Source organism: Hordeum vulgare, chromosome 2H (genome assembly GCF_904849725.1).
Source record: "Hordeum vulgare subsp. vulgare chromosome 2H, MorexV3_pseudomolecules_assembly, whole genome shotgun sequence".
Lineage (NCBI taxonomy): Eukaryota > Viridiplantae > Streptophyta > Magnoliopsida > Poales > Poaceae > Hordeum > Hordeum vulgare.
In genome coordinates this window covers 92566067-92590284 of record NC_058519.1, presented here as the reverse complement: position 1 = coordinate 92590284, position 24218 = coordinate 92566067, and the positions used below count along the sequence as shown (strand labels likewise).

At 43.9% G+C, this 24218-nt stretch overlaps 1 long non-coding RNA gene across 1 annotated transcript; it reads right to left on the bottom strand.

Annotated features, from left to right (window-relative positions):
• Window positions 1-205: 205 nt before the first annotated feature.
• On the bottom strand, window positions 206-2334 carry LOC123425256. Its single transcript, XR_006621805.1, has 2 exons — window positions 1455-2334; window positions 206-1341 (listed from the first exon to the last, which is right to left on the bottom strand). It is a non-coding gene; the product is annotated as an uncharacterized LOC123425256 (long non-coding RNA).
• Window positions 2335-24218: the final 21884 nt, after the last annotated feature.

Here is a 24218-nt window from a genome sequence, read left to right as displayed (position 1 = left end):
GTGAAAAACGAACTCCATTATTTACCCTTAATTTTTCTCTTTGCGTCATATACATCAAATACAAGAAAATATTCCTACCATGCAACATATAAGAAAATACCATCTATCCAATTATTAGTTCACGAAAAGATTGTATAATGCAGATTAAGCTTAGTAACATGCAACAAAGATCATGCAACAAAATGAGTCAGTGATACACAAACTATTTATTTAAATTATGGCTTTATTTCAACATTATAAAAAGGGAATTGCAGGATCACATACGGATGGCTACAACTAAAATAAAAACAAGAAAATTGTACTCAAACTCCACAACTTACAGCTCAATTCAAACAGAGTTGCTTTCCCCTCTGACAAAACTATATGTTAACACAAACAGGAGCATCAACACCTTCAGAAACCAGAACAGAGAGGACCAAGTGTCGCCATGTATACAAGCAAGTGTTGGTAGTACTCATCTTTACAGAAACTTGAAAATGCCTGAACAGTCTTATAAACAAAATCATGCATGAAGATAAAATTGTCCGAGTGACAAAAAATGCCAATGTAAAAAATTAAATGAAGGTGTTCATCATTAGTTGTTGGTGTCTGAAGAGGTCGTATAAATAAATACACCCCTGCTTCACCCTCCCGTTTTGATCAAAGTAGACTTCAAAGAGGTCGCGGTACGATGGCTTCCCGAACAGCAGCTTGTACACACACACGAGCATCGTAGTATTAAAGACCAACATAATATAAGTTGGACGTTTGGAATTTTTTATGGGATGTTCAGAGTCTGTTAATTAGCAAGTGGGATGCCTTTTTTTAGATCAAAATACCATGATCAATGTTTATCAGAGTCAGACACTTTTTTGACAGGACCTTTAGATGTTTTTTAGATCTTTTTATAGTTCAAACTATTTTTTTTAGATTCCATGAGTTTAATCCTTAATCTCGTGCATCGGCCAAGGGTTCAAATTGTAAGTTTCTATTATGAGTGTAGGAAAGAACTTCAATCAAAAGAGCAGAGTTAGATGAACAAGGTAAATAGAGTTCTTATATTAGGCAGAAATACAAACCACAAATTTGATAAACATTTTGAAAATCTTGGCTACAACATGACAGAGTTCTTTCATAAACTTCAAGATAGGGATATTCTGACCTACTTAGCATACAAATTACAACAAAGTAAGCAAGATATATGTCACCTTCTTGTAGCTATTCCGCCTTTTGTTTTCTTGGAAGACCGGGGTTTCATAGGTCCATAGGAAGTAGATTATCTGAATAGGAAACACTAAAATATATAGCTCTTTTACCTCGCGAAGGATCCATATAAATCCATCATATAATGTATGCATGAATCTGAACAAATCATAATTAGTCCACAATTCCAAGAGCAAATGGGTAGACAACAATATAGAATCTTGCAAACCGAAATCAACACCAACATCAATAAAAAGTTTTACAATACAGACCTGCATATCCTCCCTCACTCCTTTCCTTATCCAGCAATGATTCATATACCACAACCCTCTAAAATTTCGGAGGCCTCTTTTGAACGATAAACTCATGTTTCCTCGATGTCGTTGTTAATTCTGTTCAACATAACAACATAGAGTGCAGCGTGGTTCCTTGAAACATCATATAAATTCTATCAAATACAATATTTCTATGCAGTTTATTTGTTTTTGTATAGACGCCACAATAAGCACTGGAAGCTCCCAATACAATCTACAAATCAAAGCAGCGTGAGCACGTCGAGGTCAGTTCATCATTCTACGAATCAAAAGGGCGAGAGCTCAAGTAGCTAAGAAGAACAACATAAATGTTTCCTTCTTCAGCTTCTCCACATGCTCATCGCCCTCTACAGCACAGTCATCCTACACATGTTCGTCTGTTCTGAGCATCTCTGAAAATTCCCAACACAAACAAACACATGTGCATGCATATGACATTACCAGATTCACGACCGTTGAACACAGTCATAACGACATATCCCAGATCAATTGTATTCCCGTATTGAAACTTGAACGACATGTTACCTCATCTATCTTGTATGTCTCCAGGCTGCCTGTAAAGCACCATAAGATCTCAATCCCTTGGTGCTGAGACAGACGTGTGCCACCTATCTTGGAGCAAAGGAGGACGTGGTACGCGACCTAGTTGAGCATCGGGAAGGAGAAGCCTTGGAGGCGGGTGCGCACATCCGTCTTCATGGAGGAGCCATTGATGGAGGCAGGGCGAGCAGAAGACCATGCGGGAACCATGGTCGAACAGGCGGATGGAAGGGGGGAGGGAGGGGCAACTGCTCCAGATGCGCTGCTACTGGTGGTCTGGGAGATGGAAGTGGGGATCGTAGGTGGGCGTCATGGAGGGTCCCTGGGTCGCTAGCGAGGGGGTACGGGATGGTCAGGGTTCTTTGATTTTTTTACCGCTTAGTTTGCTCCTTGACTTACCTTTGGTTTTCGAAGGGTGATTGAAAAAATCGGTGGGAGGGTGTATCGATAGGCAGCGATAGGTGGAGGTTTGAAGGAGGTAGAACCATCACGATGACCGCACATCCCCTTTAATAGTAGAGATTCACAATTTCTACAAATATTATAAAAGAATTCACAATTTCTACAAATATATTCTAAAAAATATACACCGTTTCTTATTTGAACTTGTTTTTCCTTTATAAATTAATTCATGATTTTTCATAATTCAAATTTTTAAAGGTTTCGAGTTTTGAATAAAAATTCATTAAATCATACAATGTTTGGTAATTCAAAAAAAGGTTCATAAAATCATAAAATGTTCACGGACTCAAAATAATTTATGATTTTAAAAAACCATTTGATATTGTAAATAATTCACAATTTTTGAAAATATATTCAGCAAATATAAAACATTCATGATTTTGAAAATGATTATGTATTCAAAACACGTCTGTGAATTTGAAGAAAATTTGTATGAAATTTTAAAAAATGTTCACAGAAACACAAAAAAATGTTAAGTTCAAAATTTGTACTCCATTTTAAAAAAGGTTCATCGACTCAAGAAATGTTCACTGTGTAAAAAATTGTCCATGTATTTCACGAAAAGGATAAATGGGCATCAATCGACAAAATTTGAACACATGGACACCGCTGCCATCATCAACGAGGGTGGCAAAAAAAAGTGACAACATGATGGACCATCGTGATAAAATAGAAAAATAGAGGACAAGCATATGTTAGGGTATTGAGCCATACTTATTTGGCTACGGGATAATATTGTTGTCTCCCGTTGCAACGCACGGGTAATAATAAGGGAAACGTTGTGCTCCAGCCGGCGGATCGCACGAGGGCGTCCGCCGTCTCGTCCGTGCGACGTGTGTTCTATTTGGACTCATGTAGTTTATCATTCTGCAACTTAACGCTTGTTGCAGATTGCGTACCGCAACACGTCCTATGTTGCAGGATCTGAAATCTAAATCCCTTGAGGGCAGACGTCTCTCGCTCGTGCAACGCTTGTCTTATGTACGCTCACCTAGCTTGCACTTGTGCAACTTAGCGCCTGATGAAAATTTCTGCAACACGATCCTTATTGCAGAAAATATTTTACAACAAATTCTATTGCAAAAAAATATACGAACGTTTTCGCAACATGCTCTACAAAAAAAATTGCAACATAATCTATGTTGCAAAAGACCCGTCAGTCATATTTTAACCCGCTAGTCGGACGACGTAGCAGCGTGCTTGTTTCCGCAACTGGAGCGTTGTTTCAGGATTTTGTGTGATGGACGGAGGCGACCGAGCTGGTGATCGGACATTGCACGCGTATGCATCGGACGGCTAAAAGGGTGGTGGATTGTTACTACAAATCCACCGGTGGATGCTTAGCAGTCCCCTAATAATAAAGCAAATAGTATTTCATGTCGTCCATCATTAAAATTACTCTCAAAGTTATAATAAATTACCCACTATACCATCAATAAGTGGTAAAAAACGATTCATTGTTTTTTTCTGAATTCGCTGCTGGCAGGGTTTGTTTCATCTAGATATATGATGCCAGAAACAAAAGAGCATGGGTGTCTTTCTGGCTAGCGTGTCGCTGAGCCATCAGGGCGACGTGAGGTTGATTCCACCTTCTCCAATTTTTTGTTCTCTTTTCTAACGAATTTTAATTAGCGTAAGATAGACTTGCATGGCCAAGTACTCCCTCCGTCTTAAAATTCTTATCTTAGGTTTGTCTAAAAATTAATGTATCTAAATACTAATACATGACTAGATGCATTTATATCTAGACAAATCAAAGACAAGAATTTTGGAACGGAGGAAGTACTGTTTAATACTCGCTCTGTACGGTGCAATTTCGGCCCAGCTACTCGCATTTTATCTTTAGATTCAAATAATTTTTAAATAATTTATATCTTTCAAATCCTAAATCCAAATTTAATATGTTATCTATGAAAATCGTTCAGAAAAATGTGTGGACTCTGAATATGATATTATTTTGCATGTTAATTATTTTTTAAAATTATGTTTATGTTGCACCTTCAATTAGTACTTTTGTTTTCTATTAAAGGCATGAAAGTTTCTTATTCCCGTTTTTTTCGTATGTCCTTATTACCAGATTTTTGTTTGCCATTTGGTTTGGCCGTTTGTATATAAAATGAAAACATACACGGAAAAAATTGTCTGTCATCCGGCTTCGATTTTTATGGCTTGTCGGTCCCACGTCTCGGGCAATGGGCCCAATCCTCTGCCTCGTGTGATTGAGTATTTTCTTATAGGGGCCGGCCCATGGTAATTCTGCAATAAAAAAATCCACAGTGGATTTTTTTTTATTCTTATGGTCTTGAACCATAGACCTCAACCACCGTTTTGAAGCATGTAACCAATTGTACTGGACTATGCTGGCACCAACTTTGGGTTCGCTACACAATTAATAGTCCCATCTTGGTTTTTGTATCAAATATCCCAAGTTCATATATGTGCATAAGTTATGTGGAAAATAAACAAACCGGTCCTCTAAAAAGAAAAAGGCGTTGTGAATAAGAAAACAAAGGTGGTCTAACATTTGGTTTAGATTTTGTGGGATGTTGTGATGCTAAATTAAGTATAGATGGTCGGTTTCAGTGGGCACAATAAAGAAAGGAGAGAATAAAGGGTGAGAAGTGTCGGCATAAAAAAGGAACGGGACGTTTTAAAAAATATATGAAGGAGAGAATGACACAAAAGAATTGGTATTAATACCAAGGACGTGGCATACATGCAATAACTAAAATGAATTTATATCGAGGGACATGGGAGGGGCACACATATATGCGTTGTCGCTCAGTGTGTGACCGTGATGTGCAGCAAAAATAGCGCAACCAGTAAGATAAGAAGCGCTATGTAAGCATTGAGTTGCATGCAACAAATAAGGGTGATTTCGTTTACACGCGGACAATTTCTTTTGTGAATCTTCAAGCATATGCAAAGATGGCTTAAAATGCATGTAACAACCCTTTTATTAAGATTTTTTCATAACTTGGTGCAAGTTTTAAACATTGCAATAACTTACAAATAATGCATTGGTATGAAAGATTTGAAAACTAGGCTCTTTAAGATCAAAATCGTTGTACAAAACTTGTACCAAAATAATTGTATGTGTAGCATCTTAATTTACTATTTATATGATTTTTTGCTGGACCGCAATGTGTGCCTCTTTGCTGCATGATCGGGTGACATCATTTGGATGTTGTTGAACTCTCTTGATGAAAATTTTGATGGACACATTAATTATCTATTCCGTTGCAACGTACGGGCAAATAACAAATACATACGTGCAAAGAACAACAAAATGAACACAATTGACCTGTAGACGCAACTAATTCACAAAATAAACTATGCGTGAAAAAAATTCCACACGTCTAATCTTTTTTATGGCGTCCGACAACGTGACGCCACACTACATTATGTAGCGTCTGACATACGGACGCTATATTTCTGGTCTGCATGACACCCGGGGCCACATTCTTAATTGTGTGGAACCTAAATAAAAGGAGACACACTATATTGTGTGGCGCCTAACTGAAAGGAGCCACACTATCTTATATTAAAATCGATATCAAAACACAAGAAGCTAGAGGGGCGTTCTCTTGCGTATGCCACGTCGTCCGGGGAACTGTTCAGGGAGAGCGAACCAGAGGCCGGACGCTCGGCCGTGACATGTCGATCGACAATTTCCGTGCGGGAAAAAAAAGACAACAAATAATGAAACGATTATTTGGTTCCCTTCCCAACGAAGGCACCCTCGCATCTTTGTCTCCACCTTTCCCCCACACGCCACCTCCTTCTCTCCCTCCCTCAGCGCCGCGAGCTGCAACCGTCGCCTCCTGTTCCTCTTCTGTCTGCTTCCTTGTCCACCTCCTTGCTCAAGAAGGCGCACACGAGCGGCGGTGGCAGCAGATCTGCGAGAAGCATGGGAAGGCGTGAAGTTCCGTGGCCGCGCTGGTTGGAGGCGTGTCTCCCCCTCTCTCGTGCAGCCACATCTCCAACGACATCGCACGGTGCTCCATCAACCTGAGCTGCTCTACGAGATTCTTCTCCGGCCACGACGACACAGAGTTTCACTATCGACAAGGTCCTCTCACACCCCTCTTGTTCATGAACATTTGCTTCCCATCACAATCAACCTCTCCTCTCCCTTGCTCTTTCCTCTCTCAAGTGGCGGCTAGCTAGGGTTGCGGCTGTTTGAGGCACCCCTGCTCGCCGGCAGGGAGAGCCGAAGAGGGCATCTCGTCGGCGGTGGTGGGTGCAGGTGGAGTGGACAAGTCAATGTTTAAAATTATCGGCTAATGAAAAAAGTTGCTGCCTCTAACGGCAGCACTGAACAACTATTGCCAGCAATAGCTGCCGCTATGGCAAATAGCGGTTTTGCAGAATACATGGAAGAATTTAGAAAATAAGTGCGAGATAAATGGCAAGTTGCGGAAATTTAGCATCGATTAAATAGTTGAAACAAACAGGAACACGCTAACTGGACCATAAGGTCATCCATTAAGCCAACATTCAGCAAACATTTCAAGTGACAAAGCAAATAGTTCGACAGATAATAGACACAGACTAACATATATAAGATAGTAACTGAGATAATAGAAGATGAACCGGTGGAAAGAACGATTGAAACTTGCCTCCCTGAATCTTTGGCTCCGGCCGAGACATGGTTCTTCCATTCTTCTTTGCATATGATGGTTGCAGGCTCACTGTCGTGTCGCTGTCACGAGAGATATAGATGTGATCGAGGAAAAGGAGCCAATGTTTTTGCCATCTTAGGGTTGGCGCTATGCTCTTATAGCTCCTTTTTTGGGCCTTTGTGCGATGATGCCGAAAAGGCCCTGAATTCCCGTACTCCGTGTGGCCCAAATTCGTAATAGCGACTCAAAATTTTCCAGGAAATAGTGGCTATAGCTGGCTAATTGCGGCGTTTTGCGGTTCAGTTCCTGTAGCGGGAAAAGTGGCATTACGTTGCCCTTAGCTTATTTAGCAGCAATTGCCGGCAAATTAAAACTTTGGGACAAGTACACCACACACACACACATCATGTCGTAGTACCACCCTACCCCTGATTGATTCTGCTGGGTTGGGCAGTTGTTGTGGCATGAGTGGGATTCGGTTCCACGCCAAATTAATCAAAAAAGCTGCTACGACTGAGTAGACGTGCATGATTGTTTTCTCAACGATTCAAGCTCCGATTCAGCCATTCTCTGAAACTGACCAATACCCAGTCTTTATTTGATTAAATATATGGATATCATGTTTGTCTATTTGTCACATTTTTTAGATTCTTATTCACTTAGCTCAGAGTATTTTCAGTGCTCCAATTACTAAGATATGCTCATGCTCTTTTCAGGTTTGTGACCTCGATTTTGCCATAGATATAGTAGGATTAGATATAGTGCAAGAAGCCAATGGTCTTACCATGAGCACTCATGATGTAAGCCTCTTGCCTGATGAAAGGGAGAAGTTTTGTCTTCTGCAAAAACTAACAAACTGTTTTCACACGCTTGTTAAAAGATATTCCATTGATTCTATCACTAGTAGAAAACAGGGCTTTGGTTCGGGCCTGGCCAACCCATTAGTCCCGGTTCTTCAAGAACCGGGACCCATGGGGGGCATTAGTCCCGGTTCATGAGCCCAGGGGGCCGGCCGGGGCCTCGTGGGCATTGGTCCCGGTTCGTCTGGATCCATTTGTCCCGGTTCTAGGCACGAACCGGAACCAATGGGCCGTGCTCCTGGCCCACATCCATTGGTACTGGTTCGTGCCTTGAACCGGTATAGAAGGGGGGCGTTAGTCCCGGTTTATGCCACGAACCGGGACAAATAATTTCCCTAAATATTGTTGGAATTATGCCCTAGAGGCAATAATAAATATAGTTATTATTATAATTCCTGTATCAAGATAATAGTTTATTATCCATGCTATAATTGTATTGAATGAAGACTCATTTACATGTGTGGATACATAGACAAAACACCGTCCCTAGCATGCCTCTAGTTGGCTAGCCAGTTGATCAATGATAGTCAGTGTCTTCTGATTATAAACAAGGTGTTGTTGCTTGATAACTGGATCACGTCATTGGGAGAATCACGTGATGGACTAGACCCAAACTAATAGACGTAGCATGTTGATCGTGTCATTTTGTTGCTACTGTTTTCTGCGTGTCAAGTATTTATTCCTATGACCATGAGATCATATAACTCACTGACACCGGAGGACTGCTTTGTGTGTATCAAACGTCGCAACGTAACTGGGTGACTATAAAGATGCTCTACAGGTATCTCCGAAGGTGTTAGTTGAGTTAGTATGGATCAAGACTGGGATTTGTCACTCCGTGTGACGGAGAGGTATCTCGGGGCCCACTCGGTAATACAACATCACACACAAGCCTTGCAAGCAATGTAACTTAGTGTAAGTTGCCGGATCTTGTATTACGGAACGAGTAAAGAGACTTGCCGGTAAACGAGATTGAAATAGGTATGCGGATACTGACGATCGAATCTCGAGCAAGTAACATACCGAAGGACAAAGGGAATGACATACGGGATTATATGAATCCTTGACACTGAGGTTCAAACGATAAGATCTTCATAGAATATGTGGGATCCAATATGGGCATCCAGGTCCCGCTATTGGATATTGACCGAGGAGTCTCTCGGGTCATGTCTACATAGTTCTCGAACCCGCAGGGTCTGCACACTTAAGGTTCGACGTTGTTTTATGCGTATTTGAGTTATATGGTTGGTTACCGAATGTTGTTCGGAGTCCCGGATGAGATCACGGACGTCACGAGGGTTTCCGGAATGGTCCGGAAATGAAGATTGATATATAGGATGACCTCATTTGATTACCGGAAGGTTTTCGGAGTTACCGGGAATGTACCGGGAATGACGAATGGGTTCCGGGAGTTCACCGGGGGGGGGGGGGGCAACCCACCCCGGGGAAGCCCATAGGCCTTGGGGGAGACACACCAGCCCTTAGTGGGCTGGTGGGACAGCCCACAAGTGCCCTATGCGCCAAGGAGAAGAAAATCAAGAGAGAAAGAAAAAAAGGAGGAGGTGGGAAGGAAGGGGGACTCCCTCCCACCAAACCTAGTCCAACTCGGTTTGGGGGGGAGAGTCCTCCCCCTTGGACTCGGCCGACCCCCTTGGGGCTCCTTGAGCCCCAAGGCAAGGCCCCCTCCCTCCCACCTATATATACGGAGGTTTTAGGGCTTATTTGAGATGATTTTTCCACGGCTGCCCGACCACATACCTCCACGGTTTTCCCTCTAGATCGTGTTTCTGCGGAGCTCGGGCGGAGCCCTGCTGAGACAAGGTCATCACCAACCTCCGGAGCGCCGTCACGCTGCCGGAGAACTCTTCTACCTCTCCGTCTCTCTTGCTGGATCAAGAAGGCCGAGATCATCGTCGAGCTGTACGTGTGCTGAACGCGGAGGTGCCGTCCGTTCGGTACTAGATCGTGGGACTGATCGCGGGATTGTTCGCGGGGCGGATCGAGGGACGTGAGGACGTTCCACTACATCAACCGCGTTCTCTAACGCTTATGTTGTACGGTCTACAAGGGTACGTAGATCACTCATCCCCTCTCGTAGATGGACATCACCATGATAGGTCTTCGTGCGCGTAGGAAAATTTTTGTTTCCCATGCGACGTTCCCCAACAGTGGCATCATGAGCTAGGTTCATGCGTAGATGTCTTCTCGAGTAGAACACAAAAGTTTTTGTGGGCGGTGATGTGTGTTTTTCTGCCCTCCTTAGTCTTTTCTTGATTCCGCGGTATTGTTGGATTGAAGCGGCTTGGACCGACATTACTCGTACGCTTACGAGAGACTGGTTTCATCGTTACGAGTAACCCCCTTTGCTCAAAGATGATTGGCAAGTGACGGTTTCTCCAACTTTAGTTGAATCGGATTTGACCGAGGAGGTCCTTGGATGAGGTTAAATAGCAACTCATATATCTCCGTTGTGGTGTTTGCGTAAGTAAGATGCGATCCTACTAGATGCCCTTGGTCACCACATAAAACATGCAACAACAAAATTAGAGGACATCTAACTTGTTTTTGCAGGGTATCCTTCTGATGTGATATGGCCAACGATGTGATGTGATATATTGGATGTATGAGATGATCATGTTGTAATAGAAATATCAACTTGCACGTCGATGGTACGGCAACCGGCAGGAGCCATAGGGTTGTCTTTATACTAACGTTTGTGCTTGCAGATGCGTTTACTATTTTGCTAGGATGTAGCTTTGGTAGTAATAGCATGAGTAGCACGACAACCCCGATGGCAACACGTTGATGGATGATCATGGTGTGGCGCCGGTGACAAGAAGATCGTGCCGGTGCTTTGGTGATGGAGATCAAGAAGCACGTGATGATGGCCATATCATGTCACTTATGAATTGCATGTGATGTTAATCCTTTTATGCACCTTATTTTGCTTAGAATGACGGTAGCATTATGAGGTGATCTCTCACTAAAATTTCAAGACGAAATTGTGTTCTCCCCGACTGTGCACCGTTGCTACAGTTCGTCGTTTCGAGACACCACGTGATGATCGGGTGTGATAGACTCAACGTTCACATACAACGGGTGCAAAACAGTTGCGCACGCGGAACACTCGGGTTAAGCTTGACGAGCCTAGCATGTGCAGACATGGCCTCGGAACACATGAGACCGAAAGGTCGATCATGAATCATATAGTTGATATGATTAGCATAGGGATGCTTACCACTGAAACTATACTCAACTCACGTGATGATCGGACTTGGGATAGTGTAAGTGGATCATGAACCACTCAAATGACTAGAGAGATGTACTTTTTGAGTGGGAGTTTAGCATATAATTTGATTAAGTTAAACTCTAATTATCTTGAACATAGTCTAAAGTCCACTTTGAATATATTTGTGTTGTAGATCATGGCTCACGCGACGGTCATCCTGAATTTTAATACATTCCTAGAGAAAGCTAAGTTGAAAGATGATGGAAGCAACTTTGTAGACTGGGCTCGTAATCTTAAGCTAATCTTACAAGCTGGGAAGAAGGATTATGTCCTTAATGCTGCGCTAGGAGATGAACCACCCGCTACGGCTGATCAGGATGTTAAGAACGCTTGGTTAGCACGTAAGGAGGACTACTCAATAGTTCAATGTGCAGTCTTGTATGGCTTAGAACCGGGACTTCAACGTCGCTTTGAGCTTCATGGAGCATTTGAGATGTTCTAGGAGTTGAAGTTTATCTTTCAGAATAACGCCCGGATCGAGAGGTATGAGACCTCCGATAAATTCTATGCTTGCAAGATGGAGGAAAACTCATCTGTCAGTGAACATGTGCTCAAAATGTCTGGGTACTCAAACCGTCTAGCTGAGCTGGGGATTGAACTCCCGCAAGAGGCTATCACTGACAGAATCCTTCAATCACTGCCGCCAAGCTATAAAGGCTTTGTGTTGAACTACAACATGCAAGGGATGAACAAGTCTCCCGGCGAGTTGTTTGCGATGCTGAAAGTCGCAGAGTGTGAACTCCGTAAAGAGCATCAAGTGTTGATGGTGAATAAGACCACTAGTTTCAAGAGAAACGGCAAAGGCAAGAAGGGCAATTCGAAGAAGAGCGGCAAGCCTGTTGCCAATCCGCCGAAGAAACCCAAGGCTGGACCTAAGCCTGAAACGGAGTGCTACTATTGCAAGGGTATGGGTCACTGGAAGCGCAATTGCCCCAAGTATCTAGCAGATAAGAAGGCGGACAAAGAAAAATCAGGTATATTTGATATACATGTTATTGATGTGTAATTAACCGGCTCTCGTAGTAGTGCCTGGGTATTCGACACCGGTTCTATTGCTCATATTTGCAACTCGAAACAGGAACTGCGGAATAGACGAAGGCTGGCGAAAGATGAAGTAACGATGCGCGTAGGAAATGGTTCCAAGGTTGATGCAATCGCCGTCGGCACAGTATCACTTCAGCTACCGTCGGGATTAGTGATGAACTTAAATCATTGTTATTTAGTGCCTGCGTTGAGCATGAACATTATATCTGGATCTTTTTTATTGCGAGACGGTTACTCTTTTAAGTCAGAGAATAATGGTTGTTCTATTTCTATGAGTAACATCTTTTATGGTCATGCACCGAATGTGAGAGGATTGTTCATATTGAATCTTGATAGCGATACGCATATACATAACATTGAGACCAAAAGAGTTAGAGTAAACAATGATAGCGCCATATTTTTGTGGCACTGCCGCTTGGGTCATATTGGTGTAAAGCGCATGAAGAAACTCCATGCTGATGGACTTTTGGAGTCACTTGACTTTGATTCACTTGACACGTGCAAACCATGCCTCATGGGCAAGATGACTAAGACTCCGTTCTCCGGAACAATGGAGCGTGCAAGTGACTTATTGGAAATCATACATACCGATGTGTGTGGTCCAATGAGCGTGGAGGCACGCGGCGGATATCATTATTTTCTCACCTTCACTGACGATTTGAGTAGGTATGGTTATGTCTACTTGATGAAGCACAAGTCTGAAACATTTGAAAAGTTCAAGCAATTTCAGAGTGAAGTGGAAAATCATCGTAACAAGAAGATCAAGTTCCTACGGTCTGATCGTGGGGGTGAATATCTGAGTTTCGAGTTTGGTGATCACTTAAGAAATTGTGGAATTGTTTCACAGTTGACACCGCCTGGAACACCACAGCGTAATGGTGTGTCCGAACGTCGTAATCGTACTTTGTTAGAGATGGTGCGATCTATGATATCTCTTACTGATTTGCCGTTATCATTTTGGGGTTATGCATTAGAAACAGCTGCATTCACTTTAAATAGGGCACCATCAAAATCCGTTGAGACGACACCATACGAGCTGTGGTATGGCAAAAGGCCAAAGTTGTCGTTTCTTAAAGTTTGGGGATGTGATGCTTATGTCAAAAAGCTTCAGCCTGAAAAGCTGGAACCCAAAGCGGAAAAGTGCGTCTTCATAGGTTACCCAAAAGAGACAGTTGGGTACACCTTCTATCTCAAATCCGAGGGCAAAGTGTTTGTTGCTAAGAACGGAGCTTTTCTCGAGAAGGAGTTTCTCTCGAGAGAATTGAGTGGGAGGAAGATAGAACTTGACGAGGTTGTCGAACCTCTCATCCCTCTGGATGATGGCGCAGGGCAAGGGGAAACCTCTGTCGTTGCGACGCCGGTTGAGGAGGAAGTTAATGATGATGATCATGAAACTCCAGTTCAAGTTTCTGTTGAACCACGCAGGTCGACGAGATCACGCGCTGCTCCAGAGTGGTACCGTAATCCCGTCTTATCAATCATGTTGTTGGACAACAATGAACCTGCAAATTATGAAGAAGCAATGGTGGGCCCAGATTTCAACAAATGGCTAGAAGCCATGAAGTCCGAGATAGGATCCATGTATGAGAACAAAGTGTGGACTTTGGAGATACTACCTGAGGGCCGCAAGGCTATTCAGAACAAATGGATCTTTAAGAAGAAGACGGACGCTGACGGTAATGTGACCGTTTATAAAGCTCGACTTGTGGCAAAGGGTTTTTCACAAGTTCCAGGAGTGAACTACGATGAGACTTTCTCACCCGTAGCGATGCTTAAGTCCGTCAGAATTATGTTAGCAATAGCTGCATTTTTCGATTATGAAATCTGGCAGATGGATGTCAAAACGGCGTTCCTTAACGGTTTCCTTAAGGAAGAATTGTATATGATGCAACCCGAAGGTTTTATCGATCCTAAGAATGCTAACAAGGTGTGCAAGCTCCAGCGATCCATTTATGGACTGGTGCAAGCATCTCGGAGTTGGAACAAACGCTTTGATGAGGTGATCAAAGCATTTGGGTTTATACAAGTGGTTGGAGAATCTTGTATTTACAAGAAAGTGAGTGGGACCTCTGTGGCGTTTCTAATATTATATGTGGATGACATATTACTGATTGGAAACAACGTAGAGCTTTTGGAGAGCATAAAAGGTTACTTGAATAAAAGTTTCTCTATGAAGGACCTAGGAGAAGCTGCTTACATTCTAGGCATTAAGATCTATAGGGATAGATCAAAACGCCTGATAGGACTTTCACAAAGCACATACCTTGATAAAGTTTTGAAAAGGTTCAAAATGGAACAGTCCAAGAAAGGGTTTTTGCCAGTTTTACAAGGTACAAGATTGAGTAAGACTCAGTGCCCAGCAACTGATGAAGATAGAGAGCATATGCGCTCTGTCCCATATGCTTCAGCCATAGGTTCTATCATGTATGCGATGATGTGCACTAGACCGGATGTTAGCCTGGCCATAAGTATGGCAGGTAGGTTCCAGAGTAATCCAGGAGTGGATCACTGGACAGCGGTCAAGAATATCCTGAAGTACCTGAAAAGGACTAAGGAGATGTTTCTCGTGTATGGAGGTGACGAAGAGCTCGCCGTAAAAGGTTACGTCGATGCAAGCTTTGACACAGATCCGGACGACTCTAAGTCGCAAACCGGATACATATTTATTCTTAATGGGGGTGCAGTAAGCTGGTGCAGTTCCAAGCAAAGCGTCGTAGCAGATTCTACATGTGAAGCAGAGTACATGGCTGCCTCGGAGGCGGCTAAGGAGGGTGTCTGGATGAAGCAGTTCATGACGGATCTTGGGGTGGTGCCAAGCACACTGAATCCAATAACCTTGTTCTGTGACAACACTGGTGCCATTGCCTTAGCAAAGGAACCACGGTTTCACAAGAAGACCAGACACATCAAACGACGCTTCAACCTCATCCGCGACTACGTCGAGGAAGAGGACGTAAATATATGCAAAGTGCACACGGATCTGAATGTAGCAGACCCGCTGACTAAACCTCTTCCACGGCCAAAACATGATCGACACCAGAACTATATGGGTGTTAGATTTATTACAATGTAATTCACATGGTGATGTGAGGGCTAGATTATTGACTCTAGTGCAAGTGGGAGACTGTTGGAATTATGCCCTAGAGGCAATAATAAATATAGTTATTATTATAATTCCTGTATCAAGATAATAGTTTATTATCCATGCTATAATTGTATTGAATGAAGACTCATTTACATGTGTGGATACATATACAAAACACCGTCCCTAGCATGCCTCTAGTTGGCTAGCCAGTTGATCAATGATAGTCAGTGTCTTCTGATTATAAACAAGGTGTTGTTGCTTGATAACTGGATCACGTCATTGGGAGAATCACGTGATGGACTAGACCCAAACTAATAGACGTAGCATGTTGATCGTGTCATTTTGTTGCTACTGTTTTCTGCGTGTCAAGTATTTATTCCTATGGCCATGAGATCATATAACTCACTGACACCGGAGGACTGCTTTGTGTGTATCAAACGTCGCAACGTAACTGGGTGACTATAAAGATGCTCTACAGATATCTCCGAAGGTGTTAGTTGAGTTAGTATGGATCAAGACTGGGATTTGTCACTCCGTGTGACGGAGAGGTATCTCGGGGCCCACTCGGTAATACAACATCACACACAAGCCTTGCAAGCAATGTAACTTAGTGTAAGTTGCGGGATCTTGTATTACGGAACGAGTAAAGAGACTTGCCGGTAAACGAGATTGAAATAGGTATGCGGATACTGACGATCGAATCTCGAGCAAGTAACATACCGAAGGACAAAGGGAATGACATACGGGATTATATGAATCCTTGACACTGAGGTTCAAACGATAAGATCTTCGTAGAATATGTGGGATCCAATATGGGCATCCAGGTCCCGCTATTGGATATTGACCGAGGAGTCTCTCGGGTCATGTCTACATAGTTCTCGAACCCGCAGGGTCTGCACACTTAAGGTTCAACGTTGTTTTATGCGTATTTGAGTTATATGGTTGGTTACCGAATGTTGTTCGGAGTCCCGGATGAGATCACAGACGTCACGAGGGTTTCCGGAATGGTCTGGAAACAAAGATTGATATATAGGATGACCTCATTTGATTACCGGAAGGTTTTTGGAGTTACCGGGAATGACGAATGGGTTCCGGGAGTTCACCGGGGGGGGGGGGGGGGGGCAACCCACCCCGGGGAAGCCCATAGGCCTTGGGGAGACACACCAGCCCTTAGTGGGCTGGTGGGACAGCCCGCAAGTGCCCTATGCGCCAAGGAGAAGAAAATCAAGAGAGAAAAAAAAAAAGGAGGAGGTGGGAAGGAAGGGGGACTCCCTCCCACCAAACCTAGTCCAACTCGGTTTGGGTGGGGGGGGAGAGTCCTCCCCCTTGGACTCGGCCGACCCCCTTGGGGCTCCTTGAGCCCCAAGGCAAGGCCCCCTCCCTCCCACCTATATATACGGAGGTTTTAGGGCTGATTTGAGACGATTTTCCCACGGCTGCCCGACCACATACCTCCACGGTTTTTCCTCTAGATCGTGTTTCTGCGGAGCTCGGGCGGAGCCCTGCTGAGACAAGGTCATCACCAACCTCCGGAGCGCCGTCACGCTGCCAGAGAACTCTTCTGCCTCTCCGTCTCTCTTGCTGGATCAAGAAGGCCGAGATCATCGTCGAGCTGTACGTGTGCTGAACGCGGAGGTGTCGTCCGTTCGGTACTAGATCGTGGGACTGATCGCGGGATTGTTCGCGTGGCGGATCGAGGGACGTGAGGACGTTCCACTACATCAACCGCGTTCTCTAACGCTTCTGCTGTACAGTCTACAAGGGTACGTAGATCACTCATCCCCTCTCGTAGATGGACATCACCATGATAGGTCTTCGCGCGCGTAGGAAATTTTTTGTTTCCCATGCGACGTTCCCCAACATATATACCCATCGCCGCGGCAGAGCACTCTGTTTTTTCTGGCCGGCAAGGGGAGGGCATTTGGGTGCTCTAGCTCACCTCCTATGCACACGAGGTGTTCGATGAAATGCCCGAGCTACACTAGTTAAGCTTTCTCATCTCGAAGCTCGACCTCGGAGCTCAATTTTCCCCCGAGATTTGTCTAGATTTAGCGGTCCGTCACGCCCCGTCCCCGTTTTCACCGCCGTTGATTACCCGCGTCAATCTCGTCACCGGCACCACCGTGGTGAGCCTCTTGTTCTTATCTTCTTTCTGATTTTCTTACTTTAGATAGAGACTTGTCTGATTTTCTTACTTTAGATAGATACTTGTCTGATTTTCTTACTTTTGACACACATAATTATATATAATGCACGCAGATGAACCGACAATGGATGTATGGTGACAGACACACCTCCGAGTACATTAAGGGCGTGCATAATTTTCTCGAAGTGGCTGAGGCAAACAAGCAGAATGGTTTTATGTGTTGTCCATGCCCTAAATGTGGGAATACGAAGTCTTACTCTGACCAGAAAATCCTTCACACCCACCTGCTTTACAAGGGTTTCATGCCACACTATAATGTTTGGACGAGGCACGGAGAAATAGGGGATATGATGGAAGACGGCGAAGAAGAAGAGGACGATGACAACTATGTGCCCCCTGAATACCATGATGCTGCAACGGGGGGAGCTGCTAAAGATCAAGAGGAACCATACGATGTGCCCGATGATGCTGCAATGGGGGAAGATACTGAAGATCAAGAGGAACCAGACGATGTGCCCGATGATGATGATCTCCGCCGGGTCATTGTCGATGCAAAGACGCAATGCGAAAGTCAAAAGGAGAAGCTGAAGTTCTATCGCATGTTAGACGATCACAAAAAAGGGTTGTGCCCCAATTGCGAATATGTCAACACAAAGCTGGGTACCGTACTCGAATTGCTATAGTGGAAGGCAAAGAATGATCTGCCTCACAAAGGATTTGAGGAACTACTGAAAATATTGAAGAAGAAGCTTCCAAAGGATAACGAATTGCCCGACTGTACGTACGCAACAAAGAAGGTTGTATGCCCTCTAGGATTGGAGGTGCAGAAGATACATGCATGCCCTAATGACTGCATCCTCTACCGCGGTGCGTACAAGGATTTGAACGCATGCTCGGTATGCGGTGCATTGCGGTATAAGATCAAACAAGATGACCCTGGTGATGTTGACGGCGAGCCCCGCAGGAAGAGGGTTCCTGCGAAGGTGATGTGGTATGCTCCTATAATACCACGGTTGAAACGACTGTCCAGAAACAAAGAGCATGCCAAGTTGATGCGATGGCACAGTGAGGACCGTAAGAAAGACGGGAAGTTGAGAGCACCCGCTGACGGGTCGCAGTGGAGAAAAATCAAGAGAGAGTAGTGGGCTGAGTTTGCACGTGACCCAAGGAACGTATGGTTTGGTTTAAGCGCGGATGGCATTAATCCTTTCGGGGAGCAGAGCAGCAATCACAGCACCTGGCCCGTGACTCTATGTATGTATAACCTTCCTCCTTGGATGTGCATGAAGCGGACGTTTATTATGATGCCAGTTCTCATCCAAGGCCCTAAGCAACCCGGCAACAACATTGATATGTACCTAAGGCCATTAGTTGAAGAACTTTTACAGCTGTGGAATGGAAACGGTGTACGTGTGTGGGATGAGCACAGACAGGAGGAATTTGACCTGCACGCGTTGCTGTTTGTAACCATCAACGATTGGCCCGCTCTCAGTAACCTTTCAGGACAGACAAATAAGGGATACCACGCATGCACGCACTATTTAGCTAACACCGAAAGTATATACCTGGACAAATGCAGGAAGAATGTGTACCTGGGCCATCGTCGATTTCTTCCGACCAACCATCAATGTCGAAAGAAAGGCAAGCATTTCAAAGGCGAGGCAGATCACCGGAAGAAGCCCGCCATGCGTAAGGTGATCACGTACTTGCTATGGTCAATGATTTAAAAGTAATCTTCAGAAAGGGTCCTGGCGAACTATCTGTTCTGAGTGACGTTGCGGGACACGCACCCATGTGGAAGAAGAAATCTATATTTTGGGACCTACCCTACTGGAAAGACCTGGAGGTCCGCTCTTCGATCGACATGATGCACGTCACGAAGAACCTTTGCGTGAACCTGCTAGGCTTCTTGGGCGTGTATGGGTGAAAAGACCTCGATGACGCCTAGAGGGGGGGCGGTGAATAGGCTATTTAAAAACTTCTTCAGATTTGGCTTGAACCTAATGCGGAAATAAACTAAGAGGGTACTTGTCAAGCACAAATCCTAAATGCACTAGGCACTGCAACGTGTATCAACAACACGATCTACCAAGATGGACACAATACAGTTACTAACAAGCACAAGTAAGTTACACAAACCTACTTGAGCTATATCACACGACAAGTAGGTGAACAACACAAGATACTAGATCACACTATATCAACACGATATATCAAGGGCTGCAAGTATGAACGTGTGGATATAGAGGGTATGCTTGAATAATTAATCTTGTACAAGAATTGGCCAACACAATATAATGAGCACAAGCAATATGCAATGTATGTATGCTCAAATAACACAAGTAAACCACAAGTAAGGAGTTAGGGTTAAGGATAACCAAGGTCACTGAGACGAAGATGTATCCCGATGTTCACTTCCTTGGAGGGAAGCTAGTCACCGTTAGAGAGATCGATGTTACCACGAAGGCACACCAACGCCACGAAGGCTCACCCTATTCTCCCTTTCAGATAACACCACGAAGGCATTTCTCAACCACTAGTGGTAAGCCTTTGAGGTGGCTTCCAAACCCTCACAAACTTTTCCGGGGGAAATCACACGGATTGATTCCTCTCCGAAGAACTCCTACCGCCTAGGAGTCTCCAACCTCCAAGAGTAACAAGATCACGGGGAATGCTCAAAACTTGCTCAAATCACAAATAGCTTGGGTTGAGAGAAGGAGAGGGAGAAGATCTATCTTTTGATTGGAACAACTCTCAAAGGGGCTCACAAATGCTCTTGGGATCTAAGATTTGGAGTGAGCAAATGTGTGTGAGGTGGAAATGTGTTCTTATGAGGATAAGGCTGTGTTGGGCAGCCCTCTCACGAAGTGGGAGGGGGTATTTATAGAGTGGAGAGAAAAAGAGCCATTGGGGACACTTTAAGTCACACAGGGTCCGGACGTCCGACAGTTGTCGGAAGTCCGGGCGTCCGTGAGGGGCCGGACGTCCGACCGAGGTCGGACGTCCGAGACTTTTAGGCATGACTCGAACTCTTCTGAATTCATCAGCGGCCGGACGTCCGACAGGGGTCGGTCGTCCGAGGCCTGTAGATGTGCCTGAACATATTTGAATTCATCAGCATACGGACGTCCGGAGTGGCCCGGAAGTCCGTGTTATACAGCTCAACTTCTACTGGTGGTAGGTTCCGGATTTCCGACGGTTGTCGGACGTCCGGCGCTCGGTCGTCCGGAGGGAGACGGATTTCCGAGATATAGAACTCAACTTCTAATGGTGCAGGCTTCTGGATTTCCGGGACTTGGCCGGACATCCGGGCCTCGGACGTCCGGAGGCAGCCAGAAGTCCGAGTTATATGGCTCTGATTTCTCTGGTATAGGATTCCGGATTTCCGAATTAGTCAGTCGTCCGGTCCTCGGACGTCCGGAGAAAGCCGGATGTCCGAGTTATATGGCTCTGATTTCTCTGGTATAGGATTCCGGATTTCCGAACTAGTCAATCGTCCGGTCCTCGGACGTCCGGAGGAAGCCGGATGTCCGAGGCACTGGTTCTGTTTAGAGATAACAGCAAAGCAGTGGAGATGTGGTCTGAGCAGAAAGTGATGATGTAGTTTGAGCAAGTTCATCGCAAAACCTGTGATCCCCTCTTAATAGTGCGGGATCCCTAAGGACTCAAGAATCATAAAAGAGTACTGATGATCCATACTTGAGTGTATACTTTTATTCGCTGATCATCACTCCGCACAACTAACGTCAAAGGAACTGATACCTTTGAGTTAGCCCTTTCACCTGAGCTTGATGTTGTTGTTCCTTCTTGGCTCAAGTTGAAAGCAAGACATGATGAAGTCTTCAAGTAGCTTTCCCATACACAATGCGGAAAGCCTAGCTTATGTATTTATCTTCATTTGTCCACCATGTGTGAACATCCACAAGAATCAAGCATGTAGTGCTCAAGAATGCTTATCTTGATCTTGTCCTATCCACCATGTGAACATCCACAAGAATCAAGCATGTAGTGCTCAGGAATGCTTATCTTGATCTTGTCCTTGTTAGCACATGAGATTGTCCTTATCAACACATGATCATTGACAATAGTTTCAATGATATATTCGTGCTGATCCACTTGAACTTGCACACCACAATCTTGATGACGATCACCACTTGACGTCATCCTTCATGGGTTGTATGAGATCTTCCTTTTGACGCAAGCCCAATGGAAACACACCTAACCCTCACATAGGAGTCTCACAAAGACCATGGGTTAGTACACAAACACGTAATGGACAATGCTTACCATACCATGGGATCACTTGATCCCTCTCGGTACATCTTATACGCTTTGTGTGTTGATCATCTTGATTTACTCTTTGTCTGAGATCTTGATCAACCTAGTGTTTCTATGACCATTCTTTGGATAATAACTTGAATAACATCTTGGTCAACATATAAACTCCTTGAACCCAACAGATGGACTTCAAGAAGTGCCTATGGACAAGTCCTATAAATATAACTTAAAGCAACCATTAGTCCATAGGAGTTGTCATCAATTACCAAAACCACATATGGAGATATATGCTCTAACAATGGGAAGACAAAAGATACAGCTGAGGCACGGGAGGACCTGCAACGTTTGCATGAAAAAGACGGCATGCCTCCAAAGCAGTATGAAGGTCCTGCCAGCTACGCTCTTACCAAAGAAGAGAAGGAAATCTTCTTTGAATGCCTTCTTAGTATAAAGGTCCCGACTGGCTCCTCGTCGAATATAAAGGGAATAATAAATATGACAGAGAAAAAGTTTCAGAACCTAAAGTCTCATGACTGCCACGTGATTATGACGCAACTGCTTCCGGTTGCGTTGAGGGGGCTTCTACTGGAAAACGTCCGATTAGCCATTGTGAAGCTATGTGCATTCCTCAATGCAATCTCTCAGAAGGTGATCGATCCAGAAATCATACCAAGGCTAAGGAGTGATGTGGTGCAATGTCTTGTCAGTTTCGAGATGGTGTTCCCACCATCCTTCTTCAATATCATGATGCACGTCCTAGTTCATCTAGTTGACGAGATTGTCATTCTGGGCCCCGTATTTCTACACAATATGTACCCCTTTGAAAGGTTCATGGGAGTCCTAAAGAAATATGTCCGTAACCGCGCTAGGCCAGAAGGAAGCATCTCCATGGGCCATCAAACAGAGGATGTCATTGGGTTTTGTGTTGACTTCATCCCTGGCCTTAAGAAGATAGGTCTTCCTGAATCGCGGTATGAGGGGAGACTGACTGGAAAAGGCACGCTTGGAGGGGACTCAATAATATGCAGGGACGGATATTCTTGATCTCAAGCACACTACACAGTACTAATGAACTCTACCTTGGTGACCCCGTATGTCGATGAACACAAGAACAGTCTGCGCTCCAAACACCCGGATCGGTGCGATGATTGGATTACAAGTGAACACATCAATACTTTCAACAGCTGGTTGGAAACACGTCTCAGAGGTGAGAACACTGTTTGTGGTGAGCTGTACTCGTTGTCCAGGGGACCATCTTCAACTGTATTGACTTACAAAGGATACGAGATAAATGGGAATACATTTTACACGTTCGCCCAAGATCAAAAGAGCACCAATCAAAACAGCGGTGACCGCTTTGATGCAGCAACGAGAGGGGAATAGACACATATTATGGTTACATAGTGGACATATGGGAACTGGAATACGGACATGATTTTAAGGTCCCTTTGTTTAAGTGCAAATGGATCAATCTGTCAGGAGGCGGGGTACAGGTAGACCCACAGTACGAAATGACAACAATGGATCTGAACAATCTTGGGTACACTGACGAACCGTTCGTCCTAGCCAATGATGTGGCACAGGTTATCTATGTGAAGGACATGTCTACCAAAACGAGAAAACGAAAATATAAGGAACCGAATACATCATACAATGAGCCAAAGCGCCACATAGTTGTTTCAGGAAAAAGGGACATCTTGGGAGTGGAGGGCAAGACAGACATGTCCGAAGATTATGAAAAGTTTCATGAAATTCCTCCCTTCAAAGTCAACGCTGACCCAAGCATCCTGATAAATGATGAAGATTATCCATGATTACGTCGCAATAAGGAAAGGACACAAGCGAAGAAAAAGTGAAGACTTTCTCCACAACTATTATGAAGATACCATGCCAACTTTTAACCTTCTCGTAGTTCATTTGAAATGCGTGTTGTAACAGACAAGTTTCCGTATGAAATCCTGATACTTCGAAAGATATTATCCGTTTTATACACGAAGTGCATTCAGTTTTTGCGGTAACCCTCTCAACTTTCTTGCATATGCTATGTGGATGAAATGATGATACCAATGCCAAATTCCAACATTTTTAGAGTTCATTTGAAATGCTTTTCAATTTCAGGATCTTATAGCTCAAAATAATTAGTAAATGCATGAAAAATAACATATGAAGTCAGAAAGGGATGAAAATTAATGATGTAAATAGAAACCAAATAAAATAAAATAAACTTTAATAAAACAAGAAGTGCGGACCAAAAGAATTATCATAAAACAAAATAAATAAGTAATTAGAATTTGTTACAAACTTTAATAGAAAAAAGAATTATCATAAAAGAAAATAAATAAGTAATTAGAATTTTGTTACAAACTTTGATAGCAAAAAGAATTATCATAAAA